Source organism: Lathyrus oleraceus, chromosome 2 (genome assembly GCF_024323335.1).
Source record: "Lathyrus oleraceus cultivar Zhongwan6 chromosome 2, CAAS_Psat_ZW6_1.0, whole genome shotgun sequence".
NCBI classification, from domain to species: domain Eukaryota; kingdom Viridiplantae; phylum Streptophyta; class Magnoliopsida; order Fabales; family Fabaceae; genus Lathyrus; species Lathyrus oleraceus.
The window spans coordinates 396,053,373-396,054,064 of NC_066580.1; the positions used below are offsets into that span (position 1 = coordinate 396,053,373).

The window sequence follows — 692 nt, forward strand, 5'->3', positions numbered from 1 at the left end:
GCAACCACGGCGGCTGGAGGTGATACGTTTAAACTTTCAATTTTCTGGACCAAAGCATCCACTTTTGCATTAACGTGATCAAGGTTACTTATCTCGTACATGCCAGTTTTCGGTTGAGGTTTTTCCACATTCGTTCGTTCGGTTCCCCACTGATAGTGGTTCTGGGCCATGCTCTCGATAAGCTGGTAAGCATCAGCGTAAGGTTTGTTCATTAGTGCACCACCTGCAGCGGCGTCTATTGTTAACCTTGTGTTGTATAAGAGACCATTATAAAATGTGTGAATTACTAACCAGTCTTCCAAACCATGGTGTGGGCAAAGTCTCATCATGTCTTTGTATCTTTCCCATGCTTCGAAAAGAGACTCGTTGTCTTTCTGTTTAAATCCGTTTATCTGGGCTCTTAACATAGCTGTTTTGCTTGGCGGAAAATATCGGGCAAGAAAAACTTTCTTCAACTCGTTCCATGTGGTGACTGAGTTGGAAGGAAGAGATTGAAGCCATCTTCTAGCGCTATCTCTTAATGAGAAAGGAAAAAGACGAAGTCGAATTGCCTCTGAAGTGACACCATTAGCTTTAACAGTATCAGCGTATTGGACAAATACGGATAAATGAAGGTTTGGATCTTCGGTAAGATTTCCAGAGAATTGGTTCTGTTGCACAGCCTGCAACAGTGAAGGTTTAAGTTCAAAGTT

The 692-nt window shown here is 42.3% G+C and overlaps 1 pseudogene; it reads left to right on the forward strand.

Annotated features, from left to right (window-relative positions):
• The first annotated feature begins 300 nt into the window (after positions 1-300).
• LOC127124360 (uncharacterized) lies at positions 301-400 on the forward strand (annotated as a pseudogene).
• Positions 401-692: the final 292 nt, after the last annotated feature.